The following is a 22,080-nucleotide window of genomic DNA, read 5'->3' as shown; positions in this document are numbered from 1 at the left end:
GCTCAGGAGGAGCCCAAGCAGAGGTGCCTGTGGCACAGGGAACTAGGAGAGGGCACCTGGCCTTCCTCTGGCTCCAAGATGCCATTGCTGGGGTCCACCTTGCTAACCTGTCCACGCCTCCCTCCTCAACGTCTCTCCAGAGGCAGGGCATGTAGGATAAAGAGCACAGTTTTGTAATCACACAGGCCTGGGTTCGAAGCAGCTGTAATGTTTTTGAGCCTCTGTTTGCCCATCTGTAAAACGGGGACATGAGGTGGCAGACTCCTTGGAAGCTCTTAGCGTTGTGGTTCCTGGCACATCGTAGGCGTTCTGTCAACTCAGGTGTCCCCTCCCTGCCTCCTCTCTCTGGTTCCGGGCCGCTGGGAGTCCCTGATTCACCCCTCCCCCGAATCCCGTGGGCCTGGGTGGCTCTGCGGCGTGGTCTCCGTGGCCCCTGGCATCCAGAAGGGTCTGCATAAGATGGCGCTGCCTTTCTGCCCATGCACAACCCCGCCTTCCCTCCGTGGAAAGCCCAGTAGGGAATCTTAACAGTTCGCAGCAGCTAACTCCCCGGCCCTTCCCCAGCCCTCCTCCAGCCAGGCCCGGGCTGAGCCCTGGGACACAGGCCCTGCCCTTAAGAGTGGGGTGGTGGAAGAGAAGAAATGTGAGCAGTCACTCCAAACACACGTTCAGGGGCTTCCCTGGTGGCGCAGTGGTTGAGGGTTCGCCTGCCGATGCAGGGGACGCGGGTTCGTGCCCCGGTCCAGGAAGATCCCACGTGCCGCGGAGCGGCTGGGCCCGTGAGCCATGGCCGCTGAGCCTGCGCGTCCGGAGCCTGTGCTCCACAACGGAAGAGGCCACAGCGGTGAGAGGCCCGCGTACCGCAAAAAACAAAACAAAAACAAAAAAACAAACAAACGTTCACTCTGCGGGTGCAGGTCTCAGGCCCAAAGTCCCAGGTGATGGGTATTCACTTACCGAGCCCCTACGTCCAGCTGGACCCGGTTCTGGTGCTTTTCCCGCAGCTGAGCCGGTGAAGCAACACCGGCCGAAAGGCGCCGCTCTCATTCCCACTTCGCAGCTGAGAAAACTGCATCTGCAGACGAACTACAGCGCTGGAGATCTCGCGGTAAACAGTCGTGGAGGAGGGAGGGATTCGAACAGGAGAAGCTTCTGGTATTTTCACCTCGTCATTCTGGACCAGCTGATTGGCTCACTGACAGAGCAGCCGTGATTGACACCCACTACATCCAATCAGAATTCAGCGCCGTCCCTGCTCAGGATTTTCTGTTTTTGTTTTATTCCTTGTTCCACCCACTTCTGGAGGCCCCTCAAATTCCTCCTGGCTCACCATTCCTGCCAGGGTTTCTGGTTAGAAACCCCCAATACGCGATTATGTGCAGTTTTATGTTTAAGGTATATTTCCCCCTTTTTTAAAACTCAGTTTATTGGGACGTTTTCTTTTATGACTTGTCTCCCATTCATTCATTAACTCATTCATTTGTTCATTGAGCAAAACTAAGGACGCACTATGTGCAGTGAGATCAAATCAGCAGGTGGTGAGAGCCAGTGAGAGGGGTGGCAGGGCCCCAGCCAGAGGCCCTGAAGGCGGAGAGGCTGGCAGAGCCTCCTCTGGATACCTCCACAAGGTATCTTGTGAGGCAGTGGATCTTGGAGGAACCAGGGAAACACCTGGATCGTGGAAGGGTGGGACGGGCATTGTCCACCGCCCAGAGGCTCTCCTGCAGAGGAGCAGCGGCTGGGCCCTTCCCTTCATCCGCCAAGCTCTGCCCTGGGTTGGGCTGCCTCCACTCTCAGCAAGACTGTGGTCACCGCCTCCTCATAGCCTCTGACCCGCCTCGTCCCTCCCTCTTTCTATTCTGCAGCCAGAACGATTTTCCTTAAGCACAAATCTAAGTTTAGGACAACTTGTTACACAGCAAAAGATAATGGAAACACAAATGTCACCCTCTGCTTCAAAAATTCAGTGGTTCCCCATTGTCCACCTACTTCAAACCTAAACCTTGAACTTGGCATTCAGCGCCTTTCACGATCCAGCACTAACCTACCCAATGCCACCATTCAGGAGGTTGATCTTGGCCTGTCACTTAAATTCTTTCTCTACCTGTGTTTCCTCAGCTGTAAAATGGGGATAATTATAGTACCTAGGTTACATTTTCCAAAGATATCAGCCACAACACATATCCCATCCAACAAGCTCTTTTTATAAGAACTATTGACTCTTCCCAGGGGATGGTAGGAATGATGTTCCCTTCCCTTGAACTTGAGTGTACTTTTATCACTACCTAGACGGATATGGCAAAAGTGATGCTACATGACTCCCAGGGCTAGGTCATAAAAACACCAACTTCTTCTGTCTTGTTCTCTTGGGATGCTCACTCTCAGAATCTGGCCGCCATGCTGTGAGGAAGCCAAGGAGTCACCAGGAGAGGCCACTGGAGGTGTTCTGGTTGACAGTCAGCACTAAGCAACGAGCCATCCTGAAAGCCCCCTGCCCCAGCTGATACCAGGTGGAGCTGAGTTGAGCTGACCCTGCCAAGCCCTAGAGCAAAGTAAATGATAAATGTTATTTTAAGCCACTAAGTTTTAGGACAACTTGTTACACAGCAAAAGATAATGGAAACACCTACCCCTGTAGGGTTGCTGTGGAGTAGATGAGTGTATTAGTTTGCTGGGGCTGCCCTAACAAAACACCACGGACTGGGTGGCTTAAACAACAGAACTTGATTCTCCCCCAATTCTTGAGGCTGGAAATCTGAGATCAAGGTGTCAGTAGGGTTGGTTCCTTTTAAAACTTCTCTCGTTGGCTTGTAGATGGCCGTCTCCTCCTCCCCCCTGTGTAGTCCTGGGGTCTTCCTCTGTACATCTGTGTCCTATTCTACCCTTCTTCTAAGGATACCAGTCATACTAGATTAGGGCCCACCCTAAGGACCTCATTTTATCAATTTAGCCTGTAACAATAAGTCAATACACAGGAAATACTTAGAAAAGGACCTCACACAGAATAAGCACTCAATTAATGGTAGCTGTGTTGTTATTCCAACTACCATCCCTACAGCCACCACTGTCATCTGTGTGGCCTCAAGTCACACACACTCCTTCCCTCCAGCCCCAGGACTGCCAGGCCTCCTCTTAGGCTGTCTCCTCGGCCTGCTTCACGCAAAGCTGTCGCCCATCTACCCAAATCCTTTCTGTCTAGGCGGCTCAGCTCCTTCACCATCGCTGCCAGAGCCTCCCTGATTTCCCCTCTTTTTCCTTTGAGTTCCTACAGCTGGGGGCTCTGGTTCGCGGTTATCCTGGTCTGCTGTGTCTGAGAAGCCTTGGCGTTTTTGAGCTGTGCCTTTGTTCTGTTTTCTAATACAGAAATAATATATTTTTCCTGATTATAAAAATAAGTTGTGCTCAGTTTATAATGTTCAGACAGTACAGAAAGTTTAAAAAAGTAAGTGAAAATCACCTAGAGTTAATGACAACATTTTGGTTTATAGCTTTCTGGAATTTTTCATATGTGTATATGTATGTGTGTGAATGTGTGTGTGTGTATTTTTCTTGATTCTAGCATTTAGTTACACAGCTTTTATGGAAAAAACTACTTCATTAAACATATATATTGTCATGCACACACTGATTTCAGAAATGTTAAAATGTGAAAAATACATACATCCTAGAGTCAAGAAAATATGATATAAGCATATACCTATGTTCTTCAAAAATGGGAATCTCTATGAATACTATTTTATGGCCTACTTTAAAAAAAATCTGAGCACAAAATTGGGTCATTTGTAGAGACGTGGATGGATCTAGAGACTGTCATACAGAGTGAAGTAAGTCAGAAAGAGAAAAACAAATATCGTATATTAACGCATATATGTGGAACCTAGAAAAATGGTACAGATGGACCGGTTTGCAGGGCAGAAGTTAGACACAGATGTAGAGAACAAACGTATGGACACCAAGGGGGGAAAGCGGCGGGGGGGGGGGGGGGGGTGGGATGAATTGGGAGATTGGGATTGGGATGTATCCACTGATGTGTATAAAATGGATGACTAATAAGAACCTGCTGTATAAATAAAATTCAAAAATTAAAAAAATAAATCTGAACAACAAAGCTTGGCCAGCTCTTCACATCAATTAATTGATACCCATACAATTAGTTTTAATGGCTGCAGAGTATTCCATTAAATGATAATATATTTATTCCTCACCGAAGGGCATGAATTTTTTTTATTATTCTGACACATTTGTAGACCCTTGTTATTATTTGCCTTAAAGACAAATTCCTCCAATCAGCACTTCTGGGCAGGAGAGTTGAAGCTCTTTGCCCAGGACTTGGCTGCCACAAGCCGTGTGCTCCCCAAGGACAGGAACTGCCCCTGAACCACCCGTGGGTCCTCCAGCATGGGGTCTTGTCATAACGGGGCCCTGGGAATAGTCAACATATATCAATTTCCTAGTAATAACAGGTCAGGAGACAGACCTCACATGAATACCCTGCCTGGAATTGATAAGTGATTAACTCAACATTCTGCACCTGAGATTCAAAAAAATAAAAAGCATGGTTTTGGGGGTCAACCATGGTTTCAAACCCCAGCACGGCTACTAAGTGTAACTTCATCTGGGACCCTCAGTGTCCCCATCTGTACAAGGGAGATAATGCCACCTCCTTGAGGGCCTGCGTGCCTGGGTGTCTGCCCTACCTCTGCACAGCAACTCAGAGGATGGAAAGCCTGTGCATGGCCCTCCCAGGCACTGCTCTCCAAGGGAGCCCACCCCTGGGGAGATCTAGAGCATTAGGTAGGATAGGGAGGGGTGGTGCCTGAGGGTTCCAGGGCCTCTGAGAACCAGAGTGAGAACATCTGTGCCTCAGTGGGCGCTGGGCTCCATCAGTGAGCTTGGCCCCAAGTGGCACAGCCCACGGGACACTGCAGTGGGGGTGGGGGAGGGGTCCTTTGAGTTTCTAAGGAGAAGGTAAGGGCTCACAGCTGCTATTTGGAGACTACTCATTACGTGTCAAGCACCAGCTACGTGCTTTATATTCATTTTCTTATTGCACCCTTTTTGCAAGGTGGAAATTACAGCCCTACTTTACAGAGGACTTGGAGAGTGACTGGACTAAACTCTCAACTCTGCCCACTTCTCCCACCACCACCTCTCACCGCCACTCCCTGACCCACTGCTCAGTCCTTCTACAACGAGCTAATTGTGACATTCCTCTGCTTATGAACTTCTTCAGTGAGTGTCTCCCCAGGGCCCTTGGGAAAATGTCCAAAGTCCTAAACATGGCATGTCCAGGGTCCTGCATGGAAAGTCTGGTTCCCCAAACCCCTCCAGCTTCACTCACACCACCTACCTCTTAGTTCTCCGCTCTAAGTGCTTGGTTTTCACAATATACAAGCTCTCTCCTACCTCAGGGGCTTTGTACAGCTCCTCCACTGCCTTTAGCTACTTAATAGCTACTCATCCTTTCAAGTTCAGCTTAGATTCACCTTCTCAAGGAAGCCTTCCATAACATTCCCATTCTGTCCTATTTTGTAACACATATGCTTATCATCTTTAGGGTGGATCATAGGAAATTGCCAATAGTTGACCATTTAGACCGACACTAATGGTAATTTCCTATGGTTCGGCCTAATAAATATTTATTGTGTTATCTCTTCAACGTCAAGCTCCGTGGCACTTAGGAAATGCTCACCGTCGATACAGGGCTCACCATTTTATCACCCCAGCATTGTACTTGGACACAGAATAGAACCTCAATAAATTTTGGTAAATGAATGAATAATGAAACTGCAGGAGGGGACTGAGCCGCAGTCTCTCTGGGAGAGTGTGAGTAACTTAGCATCCAGCCTACACTAGCATGGGGGCTGCCTGCCCACCGCCTGGCACTAGTCACAGGTCTCAGAGACACAGGCCAAGCAAGGGAAGCAGCCCAGGCCCCGCAGTAGCTGGCTCCAGCTGCCACACTATCTGACCCCAGTTCTCCAGGGCCATGTCTGGTTTCACTGGGAAGTGGCCAAGATGGCAGTTGGGCTCATCTAGACGAAGAGGCCCAGGTTTGGGGGCAAGACTTCGGTGCTGTGCTTCCCCAGTCCCAGCCCCACCAGCCAGCCTTCCAGCCTTGTGGCCTGTGCACCGTGCCCCTGCAGCCACACGGTGGCAGTGTTGGCACCAACTGGGCTCCAGAGCCACGGGAGCCTCAGCCTGTCTCCTGCAAGATGCCCTTAGAGGCTGAGTCGCCCAAAGGCGGGGTGTGCAGGGTGGGCTGCTAGTGTGCGCTTGTGTCAACGTGTCTGGGGGGTCTGGGTACATAGGTACAAACCTGTACTAGTATTTTTGTATGGGGGGCGTTTGTGCCTGTGAGCAGCCATGTTCATTGGGTGTCTTTGAGTCTCTGGCTTTGCACAGGTATCCCTGTGTGTGCATATCTTTGTACCTAACAGGGTGTGTGTCTGACTGTGTATGGTCTCTTTCTGCCTCTGTGCACTTCTGTTTCTTAGTGTGTCTGTCTTTGCTTTGTGACTGTTTTGATCTGAGGGCTGTGTGTGTGTGTGTGTGTGTGTGTGTTTCCCTGGGCCTCTGGGCACAACGAGGAGAGAGCCAGCAGTTGAGGTGTGTGTGTGTGTCCGGGTGCCAGGATACACCAAGGTCATGTGCTCCTGGGACTCCGTCTCCCCCTCCTGTGGCCCCATGTCCTGTTTCCTGCATGGACAGCTGCTCTGATTCTGACCCCTCAGACCCTTGGGCACCCCCTTGAAGTGCCCTTCCCCTTCCCCGCCCCCCCAACCCCAGCCCTTACAGCTTTCTCTTTGGAGCCTCCGCCACCAAACACCAGCTCCCGGAGGTTCAGATATCCATCAGATGCACCAGCAGGGCCCAAATCGCCTCCTGACCCCCTTACCCCACTGGAACCAAGTCCGGTCTGCCTGCAGCTGGGCAGCATGAGGTCCTGCCACAGCTACCCTCCCTGGGAAGCCACACCTCATCTCTAGGTCCCAGGTGGGTCCTAAAGGAACAGACTTCAGGGTACGGCGGGTCTCCATCCTCAGACGAGAGGCGCCTGGAGACGGGGCTCTGCCTCTCCCTCTGACCTCAGGGTGGACCACGTCGGATTCTCTGGCCCAGCCCTGGAGAGGATCTGGACACCCTGGCTCCTTCTCCGGGCCCCACCTCTTGCCCTGAGCAGGCATTTCACGCTATGGGTGCCAGCTCCCTCCCAGGCCTCCCTTCCCCCTGCCAGGCAAGGGCCCAGGGTGCCACGTCTGGCCATCCTTCCCCCGTGGTTATTAATAATTGCGTATTAGGCGAGAGGCGACTATTGATTCTGGCGCAGGCGGCTCTGGGTCGGGGTAATTTATGGAAACACTGGCGTCCCTGGTGATAAATAATGAGGTGATCGCAGAGACGGGTCACTAGTGAGTGGCCTCCAGCCCGCTGCCCTGTGCACTAACACACAGGCTCATAAATGGAAGGAGAGAGCGAGAGAGACCCCGAGCTGGCCATAAAGACAAAGGACACGTTGGTGGTGAGAGGCGCCAGGAAGACAGGAGGAGCGGAAGCACAGGGCAGTGGGGGCCATGCAGTGGGGCTGGTGGGAAAGGGCCAGGATTCACAGAGAGAAGGACAGAATGACAGACAAGAACAGGGACACAGACTGAGAGACAAGGCAGAGGAGAGAGAAGGTGGATGTGAGGACACAGAGACAGGCAGGGAGAGAGGGGAAAAGACACACAAAGCCAGAGAGACTGAGAAAAGGAGAGAACAGAGCCCGGCAGGGTAGGGACAGCAACAGGGAGATACAGGGACCGTGACAAAGAGCCACGGCTGCGGTACGAAAAGCCAGCTGTGTTGAGCGCCTCCTACGTGCCGGCTCTGCTCTGGACTCTCGTCGCCTCGTCCTGGCAGCCCCAAGGAGTGATTCAGAGCAGGGGCTCCAGAGCCAGCCGGCCTGGGTTCAAATCCCAGCTCTCCCCCTGGCCTCAGCTGCATGACCCTGGGCAGGTCCCTTCACTCTCAGTGCCCAGTGCCCCCATCTGAAACATGGAGCCAACATGCCTATGCCAATGGCGGTGGAGAAAGGATGAAACAAGTCAACATCTGTGCCCTTGGGGACCAGTGCCTGGCACTAGTGGGCGCTCCAAAAGCATGTTTGTCCTGGCTCCTGTCACTTTCACGCAATTCCGTTTGATTTGATTCTCTTCCATTTTATGGGGTATCTAGTTTACAACGAGTAAATCAGGAAAAATGAGATTCAGTCTGACTGAGAAGCTTTGGTGAGACTTTCTGCAAGACGTAGGGTTTGATTTGGGCCTTGAGGTGGAATTAGAAGGCAAAGTATTTCAGGTGACAGTTTATGTAAAAACATCACAAATTTCAAGGTTGAAAGGACCCTTGATGGCCTAGAGCACCCTCTGACACCTGCATTCCCTCCAGAATATCTCCCTCAGTGTCACCACCCAGCTTTAACTTGGCTACCTCCAGGAACGGGGGACTCATTACCATCCCTGGGGAACTCTGAGAAGGTCCTTCTTCAAAATCAGCCTTCATGTGCTGCCCCCACTCTGCCCACCCCCTCGCCCACCCCAGTTCAGCTCCCCAGAGGTTTGTAGTCAGCAACTGGGAGCTATTCCCAGCACCCCACCCCACCCCACTTTCTGATCCTCAGGTGCCAGCACTTTCAGCTACTCCAAATACTCCTCCTGGGCCGGCCGGCCAGTCCCCTCCTGGTGCCGGCTGCACTCCTGGGCGCTCCAGCCCAGCAGGCCTCTGGGGGCTGAGCCAAGCTCTGTGCTCGGCAGGACAGAGTGGTCTGGAACTTACCCTTGATGACAGTGTTCCGAGCCTGCTCTGAGGTTTCTTGGAGAGGCGCCAGGGGCTGCCTCTCCTCTTCCACTTTCTCTGTGATTTGTCCCATGTGATACAAAGTGTGAAAAACCCTCAGCTACAGGCTGTTGAGGCTGCCGCCCCAACGGGAAGCAGTTTAGAGCAGCGGGTGCTAACGCAGTGTGTCCTGCGTTTAAGTCCTGGTCCTGCCGCCCTGTGACCAGATGACCTTGCTAGGCCCTTTGAATTGCCGGAGCCCCAGTTTCCTCCAGTGTCACAGAGCCTGTGTATAAGAGATTTAATACCAGAGAAAAGCCCCGTTAGTGATCACTGCTGTTATTATCATCCTCCCTCCCCCCCCCCCACCTTCTCCACGCACAGTGCGTAGGCTGGGACTCTCTCCTTTAAGTCATTTCCAAATATAAGTGCTCCCATGGGATCCTGGCACATGCATCTTGACATGGCTTTGCCCTGGTTCTGGAGCCGGCATAGCTCTCTTCCCCCAGCAAAGCCACCTCTACCTTCACGCACAAGGGACTGAGACCACAGCTGAACAGGACTGAGCCCTGGGGCACGCCGCCAGAGACACCCTGTGTGGACATAGCCTGCCATATTGGCAGTCATTCACTTGGTTCTTGTCCATCCCATGTTTCCCCATCTCTTCTACAAGTATGTCCCAAGAGACCTCATCACCCACCTTCTAGGAATCTAGATGCATTCTCTCAGCCTCCCTTCTCTAGCCTACTGGACCAGCTATCCTATAGACAAGAACGTGGGCCAATCAGATGTGGCCATTTCTTAGCAAACCCATCACTCTCCTGGGTTTACACACTTCCTCCTCTTAGGTCCTCACAGATCATCCCTTTATATTCCATTCTAGAATCTTAACTGAGACGTTGAAACTCATACGAAACTACTATTAATGGAATGAACTTATTTACAAAAAAGAAACAGACTCACAGACTTCAAAAACAAACTTATGGTTACCAAAGGGGAAACGTGGCGGGGAAGGATAAACAAGGAGGTTGGGATTAACATATACACACTGCTATATATGAAATAGATAATCATACAAAGACCAACTGTATAGCACAGGGAACTCTACTCAATATTCTATAATAACCTATATGGGAAAAGAATCTGAAAAAGAATAGATATATGTATATGTAAAACTGAACCACTTTGCTGTACACCTGAAACTAACACAACATTGTTAATCAACTATACCCCAATATAAAATAAAAATTAAATTAAAAATTTATATTCTTATCCACTGCACTGGTGGTGCAGTGGATAGGAATCCGCCTACCAATGCAGGGGACACGGGCTCGAGCCCTGGTCCAGGAAGATCCCACATGCTCCGGAGCAACAAAGCCCGTGCACCACAACTGCTGAGCCTGCGCTCTAGAGCCCATGAGCCACAACTACCGAGCCCAGGCGCCACAACTACTGAAGCCTGTGCACCTACAGCCCGTGCTCCGCACCAAGAGAAGCCACCGCAATGAGAAGCCCACGCACCGCAATGAAGAAGAGTAGCCCCTGCTCACCGCAGATAGAGAAAGCCCGTGCACGGCAACGAGGACCCGAAGCAGCCAAAAAAGAAAAATGTTTTAAAAAAGAAAATAGCAGCTAGTTAATTAATTGTTGTTGTTTTCCCATTGTATAGATGAGGAAGCGCAGAAAGGTTAAACAACCCATTCCAAGAAATGCACTTTATTGGTCTGTACTCTTCTAATTCCACCTCCTTCTGCCTTAAAAAAATTATACTCATGGGACACAGCTGAAGATGGGTGACCAGGCCAGTGTGTGTGTGTGTGTGTGTGTGTGTGTGTGTGTGTGTGCGCGCGTGCGCACGCGCGCGCACTTGGGGTGGGTGCAGAAGGAACTATCTTTAGAATAAAGGGTCAGGACCAGCTGTTGGGTGGGGAGGGCATTGAATGTCAAGTTACCGAGCCTGAGTTTTATTTAGTGGGCAATGGAGAGCCATGGAAGCCGTCTGTGGTTACACCTGAGTGGTTGGCAGATTAATCTCACGGTGGATGTAAGATGAATGAGGCTGGGGCAGAGCAGACGCAGGAAGACCTGTGAAGGGTCTGGGGAAATAGGCCAAGTGACAGAGAGGAGAGGTCAATGCCAGGGCAGTGAGAGCAGGTGGAAAGGAGAGGAAAGATTTGAGAGCCAGGTCAGAGGCGGGACTGGCTGAGTTTCAGCTGTGTGGATGGGGTTGGGGGGCGGGAGAGGGAGAAGTCACACGATCTGATCCCATCAATGGAGGGGTGATGCTGCCCAGCATAAGGAGAAAGCAGTGTGATTGAGACTAAAGGCCAAGGGGCAGGTGGGAAGTTCAATGCTGACCCTGTGGAGTTGAAGGGCCTGGGAGACGTCATGTCCGGGGGGCCCTTGGAGACGGGGTCTGATGCTCAGGGGAGTGGTCTGGGCTAGAAATATGGCGGAGAAGGGCTGGTGGTCCGAGCTGCTGGAGGGAATGAGATGCCGGCAGAACCTGTGCCCGCTCGGCATCCCCGGTGCCCTGTGCCTCCCCCACAAGACTGGGGAGCTCTTCAGGGCAGAGATCCTCGTCTCCACCCAGCCCAGAGCCCTGGAGCTCAGCACAGCCTGGCATCAGGTGGCGAGGCACGGAGGATGCAGCAATGGAGCTGAGGAGTCAGAGGGGCCAGAGAAGGGAGAGCTGCAGCCAGTGGTGCAGTTGGGGTGGGACACCCTAGACTGGTACCCAGTGGGCATCCATTGGAGCCTTGGGGTGGGTGGTGGGTGGGTGGAAGGGATGCACCAGAAGACTGTGGTTGCAAGGGGAAGTGACGGGAGCAGACACTGATTAAGCTCCCACTGTGTAACTGTATCTCAGAATGTTCCCTCAACAACCCTGCGAGTTGTTGGAGACTGTGGACACAGTCTACGACTCTACGTTTATAGATGGGGGGTTTGAGTCCAGAACTTGGCTGAGAGAAAGGGATGGACACAGCTGGGCCCCTACCCCGGGCCTCAGTTCCACAGGTTCCTTGCCCTTTCTGCTCCTGGATGAGCCTTCTTGGTCCCCCACACTGCCCCCCCCTACCCTTCCTGCACAGAGAGCTCCTCTCCCGGCCTGTCCCTTGTCTTCTCCGGACCAGCGACAGCGAGGAAACAGCCCTAAGGTCATGTGGCTGGTGGCTGAGGTAGGTTTCACCAGGTCCGGCTGACCCTGGGGTGCCCTACGCCTACAGTCCCTTCTACCTGGAAGGGCTCGCCATGCTCATCCCCAGGGATGCAGGAGGACTTAGAGACAAGGTCTCTCCTGCGAAGCCTTCCCAGCCTCGCTCCTCCGAGCAGCTCGGCCCTTTATGCATCACTTTTTCCTGCACCGGTCACTCCCAAAGAAACCGGTTTGTTTAGGGGTCTGTCTCCCCCATCCCGTTCCCCGGGGGACCCTCAGGGCAGGAACAGGGTCCCACCAATCTCCGTGTCCCAGCGCGCAGGGCCCGGCGGGGGGAGGAACCCTGTGCACACGTGCTGAAACAATGAACAAACGAGAGACGGACGGGTCCCCTCTAGGCCCTCTGGGGGGCGCGGGCTGAGCTCCTGCCGCCGGGTCCGCCCCCAGCTCCCCAGTCCCCGCCGCAGGCCCGGGAGGGGCGGCGCTTTGTTCCCAACCTCCAACCACAGGGAGAATAAAAGTTTGTGAAATATTAGTTTAATAAGACATGCGACTACTATTAAGGATCCGAGCGGTCCTTATTTATTATTAATGCGGCCGCGTGATTTAGGGGCGAGCTGTCTGCCGAGGCTCCAGCGTGGCCGCCTCTCCCCATCACGGATTCCCCTCCTTCTCGTGCCGCCCACCCCCGTGCTCCCCACTCTAGCCTTTACGCGCCTCCCCCCTCCCCAGCCCACACTGCGCAGGCGCATCCTCCGGCCCATGCAGGGGAGGGGGAGGGCTGAGACCACCGCCCTTCAGCCCCGTCTGGACCCCGAAGTCACCTTCGATTCTCTTTAATGGTAGGGGGAAGGTCCCAAGATGCCCAAGTCCAGCGTGCAGAGGCCTGTCTGCAGCTTTGTGGACAGCCATGCGGGATGGGGTAGGGGTAGGGGTAGGGGGTGGGGGTGGGTGTTGCTCTTTTACTGCATCCCTTCTTTCTGTCTTCCTCCCCTCTTCTCGTTCCCAGGTCGGGGACCTCTGAGGGTAGAGCAGTTGGACAGATTGGGAGGAGGCTGGGTTCTAGCTCTTCCTCCTGCCCCACCTTGCTGTGTGACCTTAGGCGGGTCCCTTGCCTTCTCTGGGTCTTGGGGATCCCTCTAAATCTGGAGGTTGGAATGAATATTCTGAAAGTTTCCCAGCTTTTGGGAGGAAGAGGTGATTACATACAGTGCACAGATCTTAAGTACAATCCTTGTATACCGTACAATCCTTGAATATTGATAAATGTATATACCCATGAAATCACCACCTGCATGAAGATACAAAACACTTTCATTACCCGGGAAAATTTTTAAAATTTTCTGGCTCCTTTGCAGCCAGCTCCCTCCCTCTACTTTCAAAGGTAACCAATGCTCTGATTTCTTTTGCCACAAATTAGTTTTATTTCTTCTTGAACTTCGTATCAGTGGAATCCTATAGTATGGACTCTTGCGGTTTGTATCGGTAGTTTGTGCATTTTTATTGCTGAATAATACTCTGTTGTATGACTGGCTGTACCCTAGTTTGCGTCTCCATCTGTTCATCATTGGGGTTGTTTCCAGTGGCTTATATGAATAATAGCCTCTTTGAACATTTGTACACAAATCTTTTTGCAGAAATACATTTTAATTTCTCTTGAGTAAATACTTAGGAGCGAAATTGCTAAGTAGAATGATACGTGTATGTTTACCTTTTTAAGTAACTGTCAAACTGTTTTCCTAAGGTTATACTATTGTACACTCTCTCCAGCAAGGTTAGAGTTTTTGGTTGCTCCACATCCTTGCCACCTCTTGATATTGTCAGTCTTTCTAATTTTCACCGTTCTGTTGGGTGTAGTAGCATCTCATTGTCATTTTAATTTGCATTTCCTTATGACTAATGCTATTATTGATCACATTTTCATGTGATTATTGGCCATTTATATATTTTCTTTTGTAAAGTGTTTAAATATTTTGCTCAATTTTATTTAGTTTTTTATTATTATTGATTTGTAGGACATTTATATATTAAGGATACAAGTCCTCTGCTAGACATATGTATTGTTAATATTTTCTCCCAATCTGCTTTGACTTTTCATTTTCTTATCAGCGTCTCTTGATACATTTTTAACTTTGATAATATCCAATTTATCAACTTTTTCTTTTATAGTTCATGCTTTTTGTGTCTTCTCTAATAAATCTTTGCCTACCCTAAAGTTGTAAATGTATTTTCCCTATATTTTCTTTATAGTTGTAAGCTTTTATGATCTATCTTGAATTAATCTTTGTGTGTGATATGAGGTAGGGGTTGAGGGTTTTTTCCCTATACATTTGTCCAGTTGTTTCAGTGCTATGTGTTGAAGAGACTTTTCCTATTCACACTGAATAGCCTTGCTGCCTTTGTCAAAAAAAAAAAAAAAAAAATCAGGGCTTCCCTGGTGGCGCAGTGGTTGAGAGTCCGCCTGCCGATGCAGGGGACACGGGTTCGTGCCCCGGTCCAGGAAGATCCCACATGCCGTGGAGCGGCTGGGCCCGTGAGCCATGGCCACTGAGCCTGCGCGTCCGGAGCCTGTGCTCCGCAACGGGAGAGACCACAACAGTGAGAGGCCCGCGTACCACAAAAAAAAAAAAAAAAATCAATCTCTATAGGCGTGGGTCTGTTCCTGGACTCTGGTTCTACAGATCCATTTAATCTATCCTTTGCCAGCTCTCAGTGTCTTGATTACTAAACCTTCATAGTTAGTTTTAAAATCAGGTATAATAAATCCTCCCACTTGTCTTCCTTTTACAAGATTGTTTGGACTATTGTAGTTCCTTTGCTTTTCCGTAAATATTTTCGAATGCATTTGTCAGTTTCTAGTAGAAAGCCTGCTGGGATTTTGATTGGGATCTGAGTTTTTCTGTAAGTCACTTTGGAAAGGGTCTCAGGAGGCCACCTGGCCCCCCACTCCTGGCTTCTGTGTCCTACCCGGCTCGTTCAGCCCAAGCTCCAGGTGTGGCGTTCTGAAAGTCCCCGCCCCTGAGCAGTCACCCTCAGCTGCTCTCTTTGCCAGCCTCATTTCCTGAATGATTAGCATTCCACACAAGACCTTGCCTTTTATTGGAAACCCAGCCCAGAGGGTGAAGGCTGGGGTGTCCAAGGGCCCAGAACCCCAAACCCGGCCTGGTGCCTGGACTTGGAGCCCAGAGCCTGAAGCTTAGAGCCCACGCTGGCTCTGGGAGTAAAGAAACAAGAGTCATTGCCTAGTCCATGGGGGCAGCTCCGGATGAAATTGAAACCCAGTATGTCATTAAGATACTTAAAGTTAAAATGTTATTATGTCTGGGATTTGCTTCAAAATATTTGAAGGGGAGCGAAGAATGGTAACGTAGATGAAACAAAACTGGTCATGAGTCGATAACTGTTGAAACTGGGTGATCAGTACAGTGTGTTCATCATACTTCGCAATTTTGAATGTTTGCCACTTTTTATGGTAAAAATTTAAAAAATACACCCTCTCCAGTGAGGCAGCCCCTCCCCCATGGTTTTCCCCACACCAGGGCCTGGACCCTGCTGCTCTCTGGCTAATGACAGCCCCTCTGCCATCTGCAGCGTCCCCAGTGGCTGCCCCACTCCTGTACGGCCTGAGCATCGTGGCGCAGACGCTGGCCCGGTGGGAGCGTGACCTGGCTGTGCAGTTGGCCGTATCTGGGCCTCTCCTGATGTGGTGCTGGCAGGTGGGTTTCCACGTCCCCTCAAATGAGTTTTAAGATGATTGAACTACAACAGCTGCCACCCACAACCCAAAGCAGGGCCCCAGGCCAGCCCGAAGCGGTGACAGCCAGGGAGGCTGGGCAGCGTGAGCAGGGAGCCATGTCGGGGGCGGTGTTAGCGACGTGAGCAGGGACGGGCGTGGGGAGCAGATCGCGCAGGGCTTTCCAGGCCAGGGCCTGACTCTGAGGTGGGGCCCCTGGAGAAGGGCATGGAGCCAAGAAGGGACATTTTCTGGTCTTTGTTTTGAAAGGACGCCTCTGGCTGCTGAGTGAACTGTCTGGAGGAGCCCGATGGAAGCAGACAGACAGGTTAGGAAGCCACTGCAGTAATCCAGGTAGAGATGCTGTGCGCTCGCCCCAGGATGGAGGCCGTGAAGGTGGTCAAAAGTGGTCTGGTTCGGGATATATTTTGAAAGTATTGCCGGCAAGTTTCCTCGTGGATTGCATGTGGGTGGAGAGAAAGAGGGAGGCGTCAGGAATGAGTCCAAGGGTTTCAGCCTGAGCAACTGGTACAGTGAAGTTGCCATGTATCACACGGGGAGACGGGGGAAGAGCAGGTTCGGGGCGGCCAAGTCAGGACCGTGGTTGAGGATGTTAGTTTTGCGGTGCCTGATACGCAATCACGTAGAGCTGATGGTCGGATACGTGAGCCCGGAGTGCAGGGAGAGGTCAGGACTGGGCTGCCTTCTGGGCATCATGCATACGGTGGGATTTAAAGCTCTAAGGCCAGAAGGTCACTTGAAGAATGAGTGTCCCTAGAGAAGGTATCTGAGTCCTGAACCTGGACCATGCAAATGTTTTAGGATGAGAAGACAGGGAATCAGCAAAGGAGACCTAGGAGGAGTGGCCGGAGAGAAGAACCAAGAGCATCTTGGAAGCCAAGTGAAGAGAGTCAGATGCTGGCAAGAGCGTCTGAGAGGATGGAGAACTGGCTTTGGACTGGGCAACATGGCGGTCCCAGGCCACCTTGACAAAGCTGCTTTGGGGACATGGCGGAGTGAAAGCCCAGTAAGAGTGGGTCCAAGAGAGAACGTTGGACTCCTCGCCCACTCCCTCAGTGCTTAGTCCAACTTTTTACTATGTCCTCAAGCCTCCGGCTTCCTCGCCCCTCCACTCACTCCAGGAATCCATCCTGTCTCCCTCGCGTCAGATCCCCACAGCTTCCATCTATCAAACCCGCACGATCTCTTGCCCTTACCTGCTCCTCCCTGTATCCCTCCTGCGAGGGCGGTGCCTGCACCTGTGACCCGGACCCTATTCCATCTCGCCTTCTCGAGGCCTCATTGCACGAACATCCCTCCTTTCCTGGTGTCCCCATCCACCCTCTCTGCTCACTGGCGTGTCCCAGCACTAAACATTACGCTCCAGTCTGTACTATCTTAAAAATGTTTCCCTTGAGCATATTTCTCTTTCCATCAAAGTTCTCAACTTCCTTTCTCTGTCAGTTTTCTTAAAATAGTCTACATAAGATACCCTTGTGGGCTCACCTCCTGGTCAGGGGTACGTGTGGGGTGCAGCAGGGGGTGCAGATGCTGCCCCTGAGTTCATTCTCACACAGGGGCACCTTTTAAGCCTTGAGATGCATAGACAAGGTGCCAAAGGGTGATGCCCACCTCAGTGGGGTCTGCTCCCCCAATTGTGGATCCTGGCACCCTGCTGTGTCTTTCGCCCACTGCAATCTGACTGTGATTTCCACTGCCACATGAAGACATCTAGAAAGCTGCCTCCTTGTTTCCCTTGTATCCCCTCAAGGAATGGCCAGAGATGGGGGGTGGGCCACTGCAGCAAAGAGAGAAGGCTGGACAAGATGAGGGGGGTGGCAGTGTTTACCTAGGATGCCCCGACAGAGACCAGAAGCCCACCACAGTCACAGCCAAAGCCTGGAGTCTGGCTAGAGTAAGCTGAAAAAAGGCCTGGGTCAAGGTTAGAGGTTCAGAAATAAGGCTGTCAGAGGGACAAAGGAGGTGGAGGCCTTTTATGTGGTACATGGATAAGGCTGAACGTCCAGGTTTAACTGAAGCACGTGCAGGACTGACAGTTTGTACCAAAGAAAGAAGCTGAGTGTCAGCCTTGAGCCACATTCAGGGATTCAGAGCCAAGCCCTGAACCTGAGCCCCAGTGTCCCTGTCCCCAAATGCGCCACAGAGGAATCAGCTAGACTTGCAAGTCCAGCGCCCTAGCCCCCAGCCCTCACTGCCCACAGCCACCAATTCGGGGCCTCCTTCCCCTGCTCGGGCTTCTCCCCTTCCTTGGACATTATCCCTGCACCCCCGGCTCCTCGGTCGGAGAGGGGAGCTGAATATTCAGTATCTGGGGAGACAATAAAAATCCCAGGAAGAACCTGGCTAAGGCAATTACCTCTGCATAAATGCATATATTATTCATCCGTGGCTTTGAATATATAAATAATACTGATACAATTTGCATGCGTTAAAAGGAGATGTAATTACCCACTGATGCCTGTGAGCGCCTGGTACCCACCAGCCACATCCGGAGCCGGCTGCCCCGCCCCCAGAACCCACCTTTGCCCTTTCTGGAAGGCAGAATATATCACACATGGGTTTTCTGCACTAGTAAGGAAGCTAATCTTTGATGTCCTTGGGCTTTGGTCAGAGTGTGCTTTTTTAATGATCCCGTGGTCTGCTGTGGCTACCCAACTCTATTCTTAAAACTCTGGGCAATTTTAATATTATTATTATAGTTGTTACTTTTTAAAATCACATTTTTTGGTGCACAAATAATGCACGTTCCTTGTGTAAAGTTTGGAAAATTCAAAAAAGAAAGACTCAGCCTATCTGCTGCTCAGACATCAGCATAGCCCATATTTGTCTTATTTTCTGCCCGTCTTATTTTTCTATGCACAGATAATCTTTATTTTTACAAACTTAGGATCATATTATATATAATGTTTTGTAACCTGCTTTTATCTTTTGCAATATGTCATGAGCAGATGAAGAAATACAAAAGGCTAATAAATATGAAAAGATGCTCAACCTCAGTAGTAATTAAGGAAAATACAAATGACAATAACAGCGAGATATAAATGTTCACCTATCGCATTGTTAAAGAAAGGTGTAACATAACAATACCCACTGCTGGTGTACGCACGTTGAAACCGGCTTTCCCAAACAATTGTTGCTGGGAGGAGGGTAAATTGGAATACTTTTTGGCAGGCTAATTTAGCAATATGTTTAAAAATATGCATGCCTCTCGGCCTCTGAAAATCTAGTTTTTAGAATTTAAATAATCACACAGATGCGAGAAGATATAACCATGTGAACTGTAGTGTTTTATCATAACAAAAAATTAGAAACAACTTTAATAGTCCAGTGTTGGGAATTAGTGTAATAAGTTATGGTCTGTCTATATGGCAAAATCCCACACAACCAGCCAATTACAGTGAGAGAAAACACACACACACACACACACACACAGAGAGAGAGAGAGATGGACAAATACCCTATACAATCAAGGGTAAAGATTTGTTCCCAAAATATTATGTTGGGACTTCTGGCTAAATGTGGGAGGTTGAAAACAAATGTTTTTATTTCTACTTCCTCCTGAAACCCCACTAAAATAAAAGGCATGAAAATGACATAAACCGCGAGGACAAAGTAAATGTAAGAGAAGATGAGAGATGTCGGTACGCTTTTGGGAAATGGAGTGAGGATGAGGAGTTAGAAAAGGTGGAAAAGATGAACATCATGAGTCAGCAGAGAGGATGCCAACAAAGAGCTCCCCAAAGCACAGCACAGCACCCCCAGAAAGATGCGGTGACTAGGGCTATCAGCCTTCAAGGAAGACAGAGCTGAGGTGCAGGGCTGAAGCAGGAGGGTCTGTTCAGGCACTCATTCAACAAATGCTGGGGGTTTGGTATACTAGATTTCCGCTTTCATGGAGCCTGCATTCTAGTTGGGGAGATAGATAGACCATGAATCAGCGAAACGGGATATTAGACAGTGAAAAGAGCTCAGGAAAAAAAAAAATGAGGGAGAGAAAATGATGGGAATATTACATGGGGAGGGGTGCAATTTTAGAGAGAGTGACCAGGAGACCTCCCTAAGAAGGTTACGTGTGAGTAAAGACTTGTAGGAAGAAAGGGAGTGAGTCATTCAGAAAGCTGAGGAAAGAATGCTTCCATCAGAGGGAATAGCAAGTGTAAAGGCCCTGAGGCTGCACTGTGTCAGGTGGATTTGGTTGAGAGTCTGTAGAAGGAGCGGTTAGATCTCCCACCCCCTTCCTGGCCTATTTTTCCAACCCACACAGCAAGTATCCCTCCCCTACCCAGCAGGAGACTAGATGTTTGTTGTATGGACAAACCAGAAAAGCTCAGACCCAGGGACCCTGGCCAAGAGGAGGGTGAGAGAGAGGCCCTATGCTGAAAATGGAACGAAACCAAAGCCTGCATGCTAAATGGTGAGCCTCCATCCCTACCCAGCCCCTCGTGCCACTTGCCTCCATAGTCTCCAGCAGCCAGGAGTCTATCCCCAGGAGGAGACATGGAGGAGTTTTGAGCTTGTTTTTGTTTTGCTTCATTTGTTTTGTTTTTGAGAAATGTAAGGTCCTAGAGAAAAGACTTATGGATACGAACATTTGGGAATCCCCAGTGAAATGGCCACAGTCCCAGCTGCTCACCGCCTGGTGAAGCCCACCGGTCAGCAGACCCCACTCACGCACACAGGGCTTCTAAATTGCTTTTTCAATCCCTACTCTTAAATATGAAAGAAAATGAAAAAGCTCACCACACATCGCCTTCTGGTATTTAATATGGTGTGGACAGTCCTCAAGGTGCAATACAGAGGCTCAAACCAACAGAAGCAAAGGGACCAGAGACAATGGAGGGAGCAGAAGAAAACCTGAAAAGCAATAATTAAACGCCTCAGAGGGATGAGAGAAGATACTGCAACCAGGAACTGCATGCTACAGAGAGAAAGAAGGAAAAGACAGACTTCTGCCATACGTGCTAAAAGAAATTTAAAAATTAAATAGACGAATTCAGACATAAAATGGAAGAAATCTCCCAGGTAGGTGCTCATTTCCTCAAAGGAGCAGAAATGAAAAAAAGGGGGAAAAGATTAAAAACTTAGAGGATCAATTGAGGAGATTTAACATCTCACTAACAGGGGTTCCAAAAAAGGAAAACAGAGCACACAGCAGGGAGGAAATTACCAAGAAAACAATAGAGGAGCTCACAAACTGAAAGGTCCACTAAAGATGGGGAGCAGTGAATGAAAAAGCCCTACCGTCAGACCCATCCTTGTGAAATTTTAGAGCATTAAACCCCCCAAAATCAATCCAGAAACCAACCACACACAAAGAATGGCATCAAAGTTCTCAACAGTAACAGTGAAACCAGAAGACAACAGAGGAAATGTCATCATAGTTCTGAGGGGAAATGATTTTTAATCCAGAAGTCTATATGCAGCCCAAATAGTAATCAGTTGAGAGAGGAATAAAACGTGTTCAGAAAAGTCAAGTCTTCCCATACACAATTTTCAGGATATTACCGAAGGATGGACTTTATGAAATAGCGGAAGTGAAGAAGGAAGGAGGAAGCCTCAGGGTCTAGGACACAAGAGAGGCTTGAGAGCAGCTGTTCCAACAGAGAATGGGCAGTACACCTGAAGTATTTGGCCATGTGAAAAAGAATATTCAAAAGGTCTTCTTTTGAATAGTGATAGAGACATAAAAGTCAGTGAATTTTAACAATCCAAAGTGAACTTTAACAACCATCTGCTGGATGGTTCTTCTAGTCTTAGCTGGACTCACTGAATTGTCTCTATCAGCTGTGGGTTGGGTAGGCAGCTCTGCGGATCAGGGCTATAGGCTGATCTTGGATGGCCTCAGCTGGGGTGACTGGGTTTTGCCTCATGTGGTCTCTCAGCCTCTAGCAGACAGGCCCCTGTTTGTTCATACGACAGCTGGACAGGGTTCTGAGAGAGAGTGCGAGCTGCTAGGCCTCTTGAGCAACTGGAACACCATTGCTTCTGCTGCATTCTGTTGACCAAAGCAAGTCAAAAGGCCCAGCCCAGACTCAAGGGGTGGAAAACAGACTTGTCCTCTTGATAGGAGTTTCTGCAAAGTCACATTGCAATGAGCATAGGCGCTGGAAAGTGGAAAAAACTGAGGCCATAATCAATCTCCCTCACTCCCTCATCCCTGAAAAAACCCTGCTTTGAATCGCGAGTCAACACAACACTAATCTACCCTCTGCCTCTGATTGTTGCTGCAATCTACTGATGCTGAGTCACTCCTCATTTCTCATTGATCTTAGCTCCAGGCTTACCGTGACTCTCTTCAGCATTACTTATGTCTTATTCTTGGTGATTTCCATATGCCCAAAGATAATCCTTC

At 50.0% G+C, this 22,080-nt stretch overlaps 1 protein-coding gene across 4 annotated transcripts in view; it reads right to left on the bottom strand.

The window, feature by feature from the left end:
- Positions 1-22,080, bottom strand: part of MVB12B (multivesicular body subunit 12B) — a 470,401-nt gene that overhangs the window by 254,151 nt on the left and 194,170 nt on the right. Inside the window, exon 1 of one of the 4 annotated variants that reach the window (XM_079928056.1) lies at positions 958-1,535. The exons of the other annotated variants lie outside the window; for them this stretch is intronic. The gene's annotated coding sequence lies outside the window, so the exon portion shown is untranslated. Of the gene's footprint in view, positions 1-957; positions 1,536-22,080 lie in introns of those variants that run through there. 4 annotated transcript variants of the gene reach the window in all.

The sequence above is a fragment of the Stenella coeruleoalba genome, assembly GCF_951394435.1.
Source record: "Stenella coeruleoalba genome assembly, chromosome: 7".
NCBI lineage: Eukaryota > Metazoa > Chordata > Mammalia > Artiodactyla > Delphinidae > Stenella > Stenella coeruleoalba.
This window is presented reverse-complemented; position numbering and strand designations above follow the sequence as displayed.